The following is a 15,503-nucleotide window of genomic DNA, read 5'->3' as shown; positions in this document are numbered from 1 at the left end:
TGTCTTCAAGAAGTAGGATTAGAACCACCCCAGGTTACCCCACAAGATTATGGGTAACATTTGACTCAAACCTAGATACAACTGTTTGTCTTGGGAGCATTAGAGAATCCCAAAATCTTATCCTTACCCCGAAACTTGTGATCCAATGTAGTCACCTCAAACTCTCAAGGAGGCAATATAGATTTACTCTGTTAGATTATCATATAAAATAGGGCAATGTCGAAGTTTTCATTCTTGTAGGTTAAAACGTTGTTTAATATTGTCTTTAAAAACTAATTAAGCACATTTTCACCAAAGATATCGTCAAGTTTGTATTTTCATAAGTTGCCACATATCTTTTCTCTAACAAGCCTTACATACCCCTATTATAGTACAAATTTTGATTACATTTATACCTATACTTGTTTCCTTTTGATGAATCAATGAGAATAAGACCTACATCTTCCCACAAAATATTTTATCTTTTGCTGACTATACATGTCTTATGTGTGCAGTAGTATCTATCTTTTCACACATAGATATAGAGTGCATTACTCTTTTCTTTGGAGCAGACTCATCAACCTCGATTGTTATTCTTGATATTGTGCAAATAGGAACATGATTTATGCTTATCTCCTTATCTGCTAGTGTGTGTTGTTGGCTTGCATCAAGGTGGCAATGGTTGGCGATTCATAATAATTTTGGTTCCTATCATATATGCTCTAGGTTATTCCATGGGGACTCTATTGGTGGCCTTGTGCCATTTTCTTCGTAGTTATATGTTGGGGTTTTGACATGTTTTGTAATGGTTTGATGCCTCACTTTTGACACTTGAGAGATTCACCATTTTTTAAGGGTTCTTTTATGTAGGCCTATGTGACTACTTTGCTAGATTGTAGGTAAAAAAAATTACCGATGGATGAAGGGTGTTTAAGGCTATTATAGTGGTTGTAGGCCATATATTTTGAATCTTGACCCTCATACCTTGCGTGATTCCTAAGACAACTAATCAAGAATTTTGAGCAACCATGTGCCCATGTTACATTTTTAAAATTGATTTGGCTTAACAACATTTCGCAAGCATGTAAATATGTATATGGAGATATATCTACACACACAAACATAATATTGATAAACTAATTTAGATAAATTCAAAAGTAAGAAGAGTACATGGAGTTTGTGAGGTCCATGAAGTCGGTTTCCTTGCCATGACCTTCATTCCCACTTGACTAAATTTGTGACCCAAGCCCTAATTTATACCCATAGCATTTTCAAATTGTGTGCTCAAATCACCAAGTTCCTCTCACCTCCTTAGAGAACCCTTAACATCGAAACTCTTTCAACTTTATTCCTCTCCTCTCTCGCAAATGCTCTCACAAATTTCAATTCCTAATGAAGAGTGTGTTCAACAAAATATTTGGATAACTTTTCACTAGTATTTATTGATGATATTCTCGTATATTCTAGAAATGAAGAGGAGAAAAGGAACACTTAAGGCTAGTTCTACAAACCTTAAGAAAAAAAGTGATTCCATGCTAAATTTAGTAAGTGTGAGTTCTATAAAAATAGAATACAATATATAGGGCATGTCAGTTCGAAGGAGGGGTTAGAATTTGATTGTGATAAGGTGAAGGCCATGGTTAACTAGTATATACCAAAATATGTAGTTGTTGTCTGATAATTTATGGGACTCAGAAGGTACTACTCTAGTTTCATTGAAGGTTTTTCAAAAGTAGCATATCCCATTACCTCTCTATATAAAAAGGGAGTAAAATTTGAATGGTCAGTTGAAAGTGAGAGGAGTTTTGATAAATTGAAACTTGCACTTACCGCAACTCTTATCTTAAAATTGGTAGATCCAAATAAGGAATTTACAATGTGTACATATGCATGTATGGAGGGACCCAGAGGAGTTTTGTTGCAACATAATTCAATAATATCATATGAATCAAGAAAGTTGAAGAATCATGAAAGAAATTATGTTCTATACGATCTAGAATTAGCTGCTATTATACACACCTTGAAAATGTGGAGGCACTCGCTTTTAGGTAAGAAATTCACTTTGTTAATAGATGATTTCCACCAAAAGTATTTATTCAGCCAATGAGACCTCAATGCAAGACATGCTAGATGGATGGCATTTCTTAACAAGTTTGAATTTGATAGTTAAAGGTAATCAAAATAAGGTAGTTGATTCTCTAAGTCAGTATGCTCACAACTCTATGGCAACATTGGTTAATAGTATTAAAAAAAATCTTACAGAAAATTAAAGATTCTACGCATAAAGATCCAATGTATGTGGAAATACAATACAAAATGCAACATGTTCATGTACCAGCTATACAGAAAATGTGGAAAAATTGCTAACTTACCAATAGAAACCGTATTTAACAAATATTCAATAATTGAAGGAATCGATACTTGATAAGTATCATAATGAGTCATTGCAAGGACATTCGAGATACCATAAGATGATTACAACTTTGAGGAAAACTCTATTTTTTCTAGGTATTGAAAAGTAAGTGGCATAGTATTTATGGAAATATATACAATGTCACTACCCAGTTTGAACTATGGTACAGACGAGCAAAGGTACTGAAGTTGTGTGCCTTAACAGATGTAGATTGGGCACAAAGTCCATTATATCGAAAGAGTACATCAGGTGGAATTTTTAGTGTTGGGTCTACAGTTGTTTCTTGGTACAACAGGAAGCAAAGATATGTGGTTCTCTGCTCAACAGAAGCAGAATACATGGCTGCAAGTTAGGAAACATGTGAGGAAATATGGATGAGAAATATACCCATTGGACTATTTGGTTAGATGATGGATCCAAATGGGATAATTAGAGTCGCATCAAGCTCTCTAATAATCTTGTATTTCACGATCAATCCAAGCATATAAATATCCAGTTACCACCATTTACGAGACTATGTGCAGAGGTGGATGATGTCGCTACACTACATTTTGACAGAGGAAGAAGATGCTGACATTTTGAAAAAATATTTGTAAAGAGGGAAGTTCTAGTTCCACGGGTGCAAAATAGGGGTGGTTGACAATCCCTTTCTTGTTGAGAGGGAGTCTTGAGAAATGAAACAATAAATTCTCAATTTGACTTTTCCTTGATTAAACTGAGAATATTTGACTTTTCACGTCAACGAACAACTTGGATGCAATTAACTTGTGTGACATGCCTTGTGTCACCTGGTTTACTGAGTAAATTCGATTTGGAGGAGTTGGAGTTCAATTAAGGATGTGTGATTGCTAATTTGTAGTAATCAAATTCAATTATCTCAAGTTATTTTTAGTTAAACTAGTTATGACTCCTTGAGGAACAAGTGGAAGTCAATTGTGTAATGGGACTTCAATCAAACTCAGTGATCATCCAATTAACTGATCAATCAACCCAAAATAGCTAGTGCATGTAGAAAATTCAAGTTCCCTGCCTATGGTGGATATGATGTGTTATTATTTCATAGATTATCTATTCTGGAATGGAGACGCATTTATGGTATTATTGACCTCTTTGGATTGGTCTATGGACTCCTTATAAATAATACTAAATCTCATACGATTTATGCCTGGAGATTTCTCATATTTTTGGTGTTATTTGGTCTGCAATGGATGCAAGTTTTAAATATCTTTAATTTATGCTCCAACCTAATTGTTGTGGAATTAAGGATTAGAGCTCACTTATAAAGAAAATCCACAGTAAACTATTATCATGGGCACACAAGGGGATCCCCCTAGGAGGAAAGTTGACTCTAGTTTGAGGAGTCCTTCATAGCATCTGTGTATATTGGCTTCATCTTCACTCTGCTTAAGAATATCATTAAAATTATCTTTCCAACTTCATATTGACATGCGACAAGGATAAAGTGGGCCCAGTTGTTGTTTACTGTGTATGAAGGTGATGGATGACTCGACTCATCTTTTTATTTGATGCTCCTTTTCAAAATCAATTTGGAAGGGTGTACTTTGGATGCTAAATTTACAGGCGGATTAGAAATGCTCTTTTTTGGCTGATTGTATTCGGAAGTAGATTATTGAAAATAAAACATTTGGACCACTTCCTATATACACTCGATTTACAGGCGGATTAGAAATGCTCTTTTTTGGCTGATTGTATTCGGAAGTAGATTATTGAAAATAAAACATTTGGACCACTTCCTATATACACTCGAGTTTTGACCTAAATAATGCATTACGAATTTCTTTTAGAATTTGGCTCACAATTTAATCATATTATTTATTATCTCTCCTTATCTAAATAATTTGATATCTCTTTTGTGATTAATAGTTTTTCCTTAGTTTTTATTAAATCATTTTTAAATAGTCAGCTTTGTATCTTATGTCTCTATTTTCAAATTTTCTATCGACACAAAATAAAATTCAAATATTAAGAAAATTTATTAAAAGAACAAAATTCGTACACAATTTTTATATATAAAAATAATATATTCCAAATTCACTTTTATTTATTATAATGAAATTGAACCCAGAGCAGTGAGAATTATTATCTCAAATCACGGAGATTATAAGAGAACTTCGGGAACAATCGCCCACAGATTATGAGAGAACTTGAGGAACGATATCGGGGTGTTTATACAACGGAAGAGGAAAGGGGTCTTTATACTCTGGGATTAGAGTGGAGAGTACTTCAAATTATCGTAACATGGAGAGGCTTGCTTGGTCGACTGCCTGTTGAAAGGCAGGAGGGGTTAGAAATGCAGTGAGAATTACACGTGGCAATGATGGATGTGGTCGAACGTTTTCCAGAATTCAACTTGTTACTCATTCACACAGATGAGCCGTTGCTGCTACCTCGCATAACGATTGCAGATGGGAATATCAACAATAATAATATTTGCATAGTTTGCCAACAAAATTTTCTGTTTGGCGAAGTGGCACGTGAATTTCCTTGCGGCCACAGGATGCACCAGACATGCATTATTGAATGGGCGCCATTCATTGAAGGTGGGAAAACCCGGAAGTCTATCCAGTTTGTCCAGTATGCCGACCAGCCATAAACCAACAACCTGTGGGAACTTCAGTGACTATGGTACATCCCATTGCTATTTCAAGTGAGCATATTAGTTATAGCAATGGTATTACTTGTTCGTGCCCAATTTGCTATGACGATTTTCAACTGCGGGAGGACGCGGTTCGACTCCATTGCGGCCACATATTCCACCAAAGTTGCATTGCGCCATGGATGAATCTGGCCAACACCTGTCCTGTCTGTCACACAGAATTTCGGTAACAGCCAGTTGCTATTTCCTTCCTAATTTACATTTTAAATCTGTTTAACAGCCAGTTGCTATTTCCTTCCTAATTTACATTTTAAATCTGTTTTACTGTGAAGACTTTAGTTTTCAATAATTTTTTATTTATGGACGAGTAGAGATGAAATGTTTTTTTAATTGAAGAATTTTATGTTTAAAACTGACTGTGAAGATTGTATTTTCCACTTGTTTCGCTTATCATGCGAAAAAAAATCAATTATGTAACTAAATAATAGTTAAGGAAACTATGAAATATTGCTCATGTCAATGCGAATATGCCCCCCATACATATATATAAAATAAAATATTATACCATAGCTTAATTAGTATTGGTATAATATTAATATATATGTTGATTCATATATTTAGTGTTAAATATATAATAAGATAACTTAGTATTTATCAATATTATTTTATATTAATTTATTATTATTTATTGTATAATTTTATTATACGATTAGTCATAATTTATATATTAATTTTATGTATACATGCTGTTTTATAAATTGTAATATATTAGTGTTATTTAGACTTAAATTAGCTATATATAATAAATTGTATATGAGTTATAACAATCGTATATGAGTTAATGTTATAGTAGCAAATAAATATTATTATTAAATTACTTATATTTTTTTCTAATAAATAAATATATATATTTTTTTAATATTATTTTTTATTAGGAAGAATATTATAAAGTTTTTTATTGTTTTATTATTATTAATTAATTTAAGGTTTTTTATATTGTATTTTAATAATGCCAATTCATAATTATATTAAGAAATTTATGGAATATCAAAGTATTTTTTGAGAGATTAGTTTAAGTAATTAAAAATAGCTACTCCATGCAAACAATTCCAGTTCCCCAACTGTGGTGGAGATTCAAAGTTAGTGTAGCATCACTTGTAGACTACTCTTGAGTGTACATGTGTTGCATGCAGTAAGGTGATCAACCTTAGGAATTGTGCAATCCATTTTGGAAAAATTCCTAAATAATAGGACCTAATTTCTGAAGGAATTAGGTAAGGAAATATGGGCTCAAGCAAAGGGATAAATTCACTATGTTTGGGCTAGATATTTTGAGTGAGAAGAGAGATAGGTTATTCACTTGCAAGTTGTGCTCAGTTGAGAAAGGAAATTGTAAATGCAAGAAGGCATTGGGTTTTTTAGCAGAAAACTTTAGTATGTGTTAGGTCCCTATACTACTAGTGTAACCCCTTATTGTTATTATTACAACCGCGTGACTATATTGTTGTGCCCATGCAGTCCCCATATTGTTATTGTGCCCTTACATTATTATTGTTATGTCAGCTCTGATTATATTATGACCCCTTAGACTCTTATATATAGAAAGGACGTCTTCTCATTTGTGTCATCCAATAATTGCTCATTTGCGTAATGTAAAGGAGGTTTTCCCCTCAAAGAGGCTTATTTTGAAGGCATTTATTTATCTTTTCTATCCTTTTGTGAGTTGGTTTCATAACAGTATGTCATGTACCTAGTTGAGTATTCTCACACTTTCAGCACAATTAAAATTGAAATCTAGCTCCACAAACAAGAACACAATCATTGTCTTCAAGAAGTAGGTTCAGAACCACCCAAGGTTAACCCACAAGATTGTGGGTAACATTTGGATCCAACCTAGATACAATTGTTTGGCTTGGGAGCACTTGAGAACCCCAAAATCTCATCCCTACCCCGAAACTTGTCATCCAAAGTAGCCACCTCAAGCTCTCAAGGAGGCAATATACATTTACTATGTTATATTATCATATAAAATAAGGCAATGTCAAAGTTTTCATGCTTGTAGGTTGAAATGTTGTTTAATATTGTCTTAAAAAACTAATTAAAGCACATTTTCACCAAAGATGTTTTCAAGTTTGTATTTCCGTAAGTTGCCACATATCTTTTCTCTAACAAGCCTTACATACTCCTATTATAGTACAAATTTTGATTACATTTATACCTATACTTGTTTCCTTTTGATGAATCAATGAAAATAAGACCTACATCTTCCCACAAAATATTTTATTTTTTGTTGACTATACCAGGCTTATGTGTGCAGTAGTATCTATCTTTCTTCATGTTTGGTTAAATTCACACATAGATATAGAGTGTGTTACTCTTTTCTTTGCAGTTGACTCATCAACCTCGATGGTTATTCTTGAGATTGTGCAAATAGGAACACGATTTATGCTTATCTCCTTATCTACTAGTGTGTTTTGTTGGCTTGCATCAAGGTGGCAATGGTTGGAGATTCATTATCATTTTGGTTTGTATCATATATGCTCTAGGTTATTCCAATGGGGCTCTATTGGTGGCCTTGTGCCATTTTCTTCATAGTTATATGTTGGGGTTTTGACATGTTTTGTAATGGATTGATACCTCACTTTCGGCATTGGAGAGATGCACCATTTTTTAAGGGTTCTTTTATGTAGGCCTATGTGACTACTTTTCTAGATTGTATGTAAATGAAATTACCAATCAATGAAGGGTGTTTAAGGCCGTTATAGTAGTTTTAGGCCCTATATTTTGAATCTTGACTCTCATACCTTGCGTGATTCCTAAGACAACGCATCAAGAATTTTGAGCTACCATGTGCCCATGTTACATTTTTTATATTGATTTGATTTAAAAACATTTTACAAGCATGTAAATATGTATATGGAGATATATCTACACACACAAACATAATATTCATAAACTGATTTAGATAAATTCAATAGAAAGAAGACTACATGGAGTTTGTGATGTCCATGAAGTCGCTTTCCTTCCCGTGACCTTCAAGCCCACTTGACTAAATTTGTGACTAAAGCCCTAATTTACACCAACAGTGTTTTCAAACAATGTGCTCAAATCACCAAGTTCCTCTCACCTCCTTAGATAACCCTTAGTATCCAAACCCTTTCAACTTTATTCCTCTCCTCTCTCCCAAATGCTCTCACAAATTTCATGTTCCTAATGAAGAGTGTGTTCAACAAGTATTTGGATAAATTTTCACTAGTATTTATTGATGATATTCTCGTATATTCTAGAAATTAAGAGGAGCATAAGGAGCACTTAAGGATAGTTCTACAAACCTTAAGAAAAAACCGATTCCATGCTAAATTTAGTAAGTGTGAATTCTATAAAAATAGAATACAAAATATAGGGCATGTCATTTCAAAGGAGGGGTTAGAATTTGATCGTGATAAGGTGAAGGCCATGGTTAACTAGCCTATACCAAAATATGTAGTTGTTGTCTGGTAATTTATGGGACTCACAAGGTGCTACTCTACATGCATTGAAGGTTTTTCAAAAGTAGCATATCCCATTACCTCTCTATAGAAAAAGGGAGTAAAATTTGAATGGTCAGTTGAACGTGAGAGGAGTTTTGATAAATTAAAATATGCACTTACCACAACTCCTATCTTAAAATTGGTAGATCCAAATAAGGAATTTACAATGTGTACATATGCATGTATGGAAGGACCCAGAGGAGTTTTGTTGCAACATAATTCTATAATATCATATGAATCGAGAAATTTTAAGAATCATGAAAGAAATTATGTTGTATACAATCTAGAATTAGCTGCTATTATACACACCTTGGAAATGTGGAGGCACTCGCTTTTAGGTAAGAAATTCACTTTGTTAATAGATCATTTTCTCCAAAAGTATTTATTCAGCCAACGATACCTCAATGTAAGACATGCTAGATGGATGGCATTTCTTAATGAGTTTGAATTTGATATTAAGAACACCAAAGGTAAATAAAATAAGGTAGTTGATGTTCTAAGCCAGTTTTCTCACAACTCTGTGGCAATATCGGTTAATAGTATTAAAATAAAATTCTTAGAGAAAATTAAAGATTCTACTCATAAAGATCCAAAGTATGTGGAAATACAATAGAAAATGCAGCATGTTCATGTATCGGCCTATACAGAAAATGTGGAAAAATTGCTAACTTACCAATGGAAACTTTATTTAACCAATATTCAATAATTGAAGGAATTTATACTTGATGAGTATCATAACAATTCATCGCAAGGACATTCGAGATACCATAAGATGATTACAACTTTGAGGAAAAATATATTTTTTCCAGGTATGAAAAAGTAAGTGGCACAATATTTTTTTGAAATATATACAGTGTCAATAGGTTAAGGTTTAAGATCAATACACTGATAGGTTACTAAATCCTCTACCTGTTCCTAAACGGAGGTGGGAGATAGTATCCCTAGACTTTATAAAAATATTACCACGAATAACGAAACAACATGATTCCATGATTTTGGTAATGGATACATTAACTAAGGCCACCCATTTTACACCTATACAATCGACATATGGCACAACTCAAATTCATGATTTCTTTATTAAATAAATCTTCAGATTGCGTTGAGTACCTAAAATGGTAGCATTAGATCGAGATGCCAAATTCACATCAAATTTTTGGAGGGAAACATTTGGAAACATGGTTACCAAATTAAATTTTAGTACATCATACGATCTTCAACTGGATGGAAAAACTGAAATAGTCAACCAAATTCTAGAGGATATTCTGAGAATGCATGTAATGGATAAGCCTACCAAGTGGGAAGATGATTTACATTTAACTTGCTTTTCATATAATAAAAGTTATCAGGCCCACATAAAAACGATCCACTTCAGGGCTTTGTATGGCACTAAATGCCATATAGCCCTCAGTTGGAGTCAATGGTAGGAAAAATTGATCTTAGCGCCAAAATTATTATAGGAAATGGAACATATGGTGCGAAGAATTCACCATAACATTAAAGAAATGAAACACTGACAAAAGAGTTATGAAGATAAGAAAAGGACACATAAGGAACTTAAAATTGGGGATCATGTTTATTTGAGGGTGAAAGCTTAGAAGATAACTCTGCATATGAGGACATGTTAAAAATTATCTCCATGATTTTGTGTACCATTTGAAGTTTTTGATCAAGTCAGACTTGTACCCTACCAATTAGCTTTGCCTAGTCACATTAAAGTTCAAATTTTTTTCATCTATCACTATTAAAAAAATATGTACATGATAGTACTCATATTATTGATTGGAAAATGCTATACGTGCAAACAAGAGGCGATTTCCTACCAAAACGGCTCTATATTTTAGACAATAAAGAGATGTGGCTCCGGAATCGATTCTTCGCTAAGTTTAAGTTGAAATGGAGGCATTTTACACGCGAGGACACCATGTGGGAGCTGGAAATCAAAATGCAAAGGAGGTAACCAACACTCTTTCAAAATCAAGAAACTAGAATTTAAACATCGGGGATGGTGTAAATAAAAGGGAGGGAGAATGTAATACCCCCCACTGTTGGGAACATTAGTATTTTCTATTGTGTGCTAGAATTAAACTATGATGATAGAAAACACATGTAGGATGATGATGTAATTATTTATATAAATTTTTTATAAATAAATAAGTAATAAATTGGAAATACCTGGAAATTGAACACTTGTAGATAAAATTATATTATGATGACCTTTCCATGATTAGAATTCTAGAAATAATTTTGCATAAACTTAATGGATTGGAGAGAAAGATCCACTAATAGCATAGGTGGAGATAAATGCTAAGTGAGGATTTGTATAAAACATCGATGAGGTTAAAAGTTAGATTTTGGTTGAAAAAACAACCCACAAAAGGGGGATACCCATTGTAGAAAAATCCCAAATGGAACAAGCATAAAATTCCTATTGCAAGAATTAGGAGGTTTTTGATATCTTGGCAAAGGAAATCTCTGCTCGGAGGTGACTGGGAAGAAACAATTCTACGATTTGGATGAAAACAATGTTCTATTTCTAATTTAATCCTACCATCATATTTGTGGTTAGAATGTGATTTCTTTTCTTAGCATTTAAGGTTACTACATATACTTTTGTATTGTGAATCAAGCGTTAAAATGGCATGTAGGATATTAGATGAAGGAAGAAAAAAAACACCACTCTAATTATTACTCGTAGGTTATTTTATATTATAGATACTCTCAATTTATAGAAGGGAATATGGTGGTATTACAATAGATAACATCTATTTTGTAGCAACTAATTCAAGATTTTACGCACACCCAGAAAAACACATCAATAACAATTACCTATAACTTGCATACATTTTCCACTATAAATTAAACTCAATTGACTACATTTTCCACTACTTTGAGAAAATCTGCACATAGGCACTACTGTTTTAATTATCCACAAAAAGTAGACATTCGATGAATCTGTGGAAGTATAGAAATGGAAGGATAACGACCAGAACAGGGAGGCGGGGAAGAAAGAGAGTTTAGAGAATTATTATCTCAAGTCACAGAGATTATAAGAGAACTTGGGGAGCGATCACACACAGAGATTATGAGAGAACTTGAGGAATGGGTTCTTTATTATTTTATTATTATTAATTAATTTAAGGTCTTCTATATTGGATTTTAGTAATGCCAATTTATAATAAGTATTTTTTTGGGAGATTAGTTTAAGTACTTAAATTGTTAGTGCATGCAAAGTATTCCAGTTCCCCAATTGTGGTGGAGATTCAAAGTCAGTGTAGCATCACTTGTACACTAGTCTTGAGTGTACATGTGTTGCATGCAGTCAATTGATCAACCTTAGGAATTGTACAATCTATTTTGGAAAAATTCCTAAATAATAGGGACCTAATTTCTGAAGGAATTAAGGAAATAGGGGCTCAAGGAGAGACATAAATTGACAAAGTTTGGGCTAGACCTTTTGAGTGATAAGAAATATATGTTATTCACTTGCAAGTTGTACGTCTATATTCATAAGGTTAGTGCAAGAACACATTGGGGTTTTTAGCAGATTTTGGGAAAAATATTGTGTGCGTATGTTTTATTTCTTATTTCATGTCTAAATTTTATTTTCTAATTGTGAATTAACTTATGTAGAGTAGTAGAGAAGGTTTTCTTCTTGTGATTTTGGAAAAAAAATCATGAAAAATTGCAAATATACACCATAATTTCTACATGGTATCATAGCAAGATTCAAATTAGCGCAGGAATTTCGAAGTTGCTTCTCAGGAGGTTTGAATTTGCAGTTCAGTGTAGTAGGATCTCTTAGGATCTCAGAAGATGACCTTCAAAGGATCGAGGCTAGGGTATTCCTTCAAAGGCAGCTCTAATTTCATTGCGTGGAAGGATCACATGGAGGAGTTATTCGATGACAATGGATTTCTAGAATACATCAAGAGAGATGTTGTAAAATAAACAGTATTTGATGCCTAAAACCTTGCTCAGTGGAAGAAATATGTAGACAAAGTGTGGAGAATGATATTGGAGGGAGTACGAGACCATATTGTCACCAATATCCATGGGCTATAAAATCCTAATGTAATGTGGTAGGCACCGATAGATATTTTCTAGATAGTAGTGACCATAGGAAATTGGAGCTTAATGATAAATTTTGAAATATCAAGATGTAAAAGAATGAATTTATCTTGCAATATCTAACAAGGTTCACACAAATTCATGATGAGCTTGTAGGATTTGGTGTTATTGTTTCAAAGGATGACTTGGTAAGGATAGCCCTTCTAGGCCTTCCCAAGAGTTGGCATAGCTATCATGATTCAGCGAATGGGAGGGAGAAACTACTGAATTAGGAACACTTATGCTTTGATTTGGTAGAACAAGAAATAAGGGGGAATACCAAAGATGGAACCTCATCCAAGGGAAAGGATGAATATAACTTTTCATTGGTTGGAATGTGAAAGAAGGGAAAAGGGAATAAATATCAACTTAAACCAGAATCTAGCCAAGGAAGAGAAGAAAAAATTGTCAAAAATTAAATGCTTCCATTGTCATGAATATGGGCACTATGCCAGGAATTATCCACATAAAAACTAAAGAAAAAGGACCTTAGGTACAACATGACCAATATTGGTACAATCACCTTTCAGAGGGAGTTGGGCTCCCCTCTCTAGCTCAAGGATGTCATGTTTGTTCTAGGCCTAAAGAAAAATATCATATTTTTTGTATTTTTGAAAGACTATGGTTATGATGTGATCTTCAGTAAAGGAAAATCATTCCTCAGACACATAGCCATAGGACATGTGAAGCAGATTGGGGTTTGTGTGAAGAACTTGTATAGGATAGATGTGGAAGACTCTGTTGCATTAAGGAAAAAGGTAGAGAAAGTGCAAGGTCGCGATGTTGGTGAACTATGGAACAAAAGACTTGGCCATTTGCATCATGGAACCTTAAATATTATATAACAAATAAGAACTTTCCTCCCTAAAGGAGCACTTGAGTAGTAGGATGTATGGAAAAGATGTACGTTGGAGAAGTACACAAAATCCACATTACATGATTGGGACAGCAAAGCACATGCAGTCGTAGAAAGGGTCCACTTTGATGTCTATTGACCTTACTTGATAGCCTCCACTCCAAGACACTGAAAAGAATCGTAGTATTATGGGAATAGTGAGGTTGATGTTGCATGACAAAGGCCTACCTCTACATTTGTGGGTCGAGGCATGCAATACAACAGTATGTTTGCATAACCGAAGTCCTCATTGGATTCTTGGCATGATTACATTGAGGAGGCTTTCTCGAGGAGAAAGTCAGATGTGTTGCACTCCAATATTTTTGGAGTCTCTGTTTACTGCCATGTCTCAAAAGAATCAAGGAATAAGATTGAGTCGCTCGTAGAATTGTCGGTATTTGTGGGTTACACAGAAATTCTCCACAGCTACCATGTCTGCTTGCCATCCCTGATTGTGGTAGTTGTGAGAAGGGATGTAAAGTTTGATGGCAATCAAGCGATGTGTTGCTATCTTGAGAGGGAGCTTTAGATCCCATAAGAAAAGGAGATTTTAGCTCCAAAGGAGGAGCTTTAGGAGGTTGTGGAGCAACTATAGATTAAGGAGTAGAGGGTGGAGACATTCACTCAAGTAGAAACAAAGAGAGAAGGAAGAAAAAAATAAGGAAGCTAATAGACTTTCATAGGATGTGAGTGAGAATGTGGGATCTCCTTCAAACTTTCCCAGGGAAAGGAGCTCATCTCAGAGGTACACTGGCTACATGGATCTTATGATTGAGGTTATATAGATTAAGCCATCCTATTTTGAGGAAGAAATGGAGCAACATGTATGGGTTGAATCAATGATGGAACAATATGAATCCATTGCAAATAAAAGTGTTTGGGAAGTGGTCCCAAGACCAACATATAAATCGATAGTGGTTTTGATATGGATCTTCAAGGTGATGTAGGAAACAAACAAAAGCATAGAGAAGTGTAAGGCAATATTTTTTTCCAAGGGGTACTCTCAAGTTGAGGGAATTGATTATGAGGATACCTTTGCCCTTGTAGAAAGGTACTCATCCATTAGATAAATTCTTACTCTGGTTATGGAGATAGGGTGGAAGATCCACTAGATAGATGTAAAAACAACATTTCTCATTGGGGTTATTGAGGAGGAGATGTACATCAAGAAACCAAAAGGTTTTGATACATTTGATTGAGAGTCTCATGTGTGGAGACTCAAGCGAGAATGTACGATCTCAAACATGCACCTCATGCTTGGTACACCGATATCAATAATTATCTCATTGTTTTCGGCTTCACAATAAGTGAAGTGGATGCAAACCTCTATCACATCTTAGTGGGCTCACTCATGTATCTTGTGAACACATGACTAGATATGTGCTATGAAGTCAACCAACAAATCCAAGATATGGTTAGGCCAACAAAATTATTTTGGAAGGCATCTAAGCATGTTTTACAGTACCTCAGAGGCACTACTTAGTTTGGACTATGGTACAGACGAGCAAAGGGAGTGAAGTTGTGTGCCTTGATAGATGCAGATTGGGCACGAAGTCCATTAGATCAAAAGAGTGCATCAGGTGGAATTTTTAGTGTTGGGTCTATAGTTGTTTCTTGGTACAACATGAAGCAAAGATATGTGGTGCTCCACTCAATAGAAGTAGAATACATGGCTACAAGTCAGGAAACATGTGTGGCGATATGGATAAGAAATATACTTGTTGGATTGTTTGGTTAAATGATGGATCCAAATGGGATAATTAGAGTAGCATCAAGCTCTCTAAGAATCTTGTATTTCATGATCAATCCAAGCATATAAATATCCAGTACCACCATTTACGAGACTATGTGCAGAGGTGGATGATGTTGCTACACTACATTCTGACAGAGGAAGAAGATCCTGACATTTTGAAAAAATATTTGTAAAGAGGGAAGTTTTAGTTCCACGGGTGAAAAATC

This window comes from Pinus tabuliformis, chromosome 4_2 (genome assembly GCF_031772625.1).
Source record: "Pinus tabuliformis cultivar Carrire ecotype Pingquan chromosome 4_2, CPIR1, whole genome shotgun sequence".
NCBI lineage: Eukaryota > Viridiplantae > Streptophyta > Pinopsida > Pinales > Pinaceae > Pinus > Pinus tabuliformis.
Note: the sequence above shows the minus strand (reverse complement) of the source record.